Source organism: Mus pahari, chromosome 4 (genome assembly GCF_900095145.1).
Source record: "Mus pahari chromosome 4, PAHARI_EIJ_v1.1, whole genome shotgun sequence".
Taxonomy (NCBI): Eukaryota; Metazoa; Chordata; class Mammalia; order Rodentia; family Muridae; genus Mus; species Mus pahari.
In genome coordinates this window covers 26,939,293-26,939,711 of record NC_034593.1, presented here as the reverse complement: position 1 = coordinate 26,939,711, position 419 = coordinate 26,939,293, and positions in this window count along the sequence as shown.

Sequence of the window (419 nt, the reverse complement as noted above, 5' to 3'; positions counted from 1 at the left end):
CAAACAGTGGCACTCACACTGCATAGCTCAAACAGTGGCGCTCACACTGGATAGCTCAAACAGTGGCGCTCACACTGCATAGCTCAAACAGTGGTACCCACCTTGGACAGTTCAGCTGCCCTGGCTTTGCTTCTGATTCTCTCTGATTCCTTTGTTTGGGCACAGGCTATTTATTCCAAGGCGGGATAAATTGATCAAAAACTTGCTTTTCCAGAAGTTGTCAAGCCTCTGCCCTCCGGACTCATCTGTCGTACAGTGGTCTGTTGGCACACTTTTATTATTTTATTATGTTCTTAGACCTTTTCCTCCTTTCCAACCCTTATCCATTCCAATCCCTTCCAACCCCTTAACACTAGGTAGGAGAGAAGGAAGGTTAGAGGGGAAAGGGGTGTAGGTAGGTCTTGCTAGGCCACTTCCTG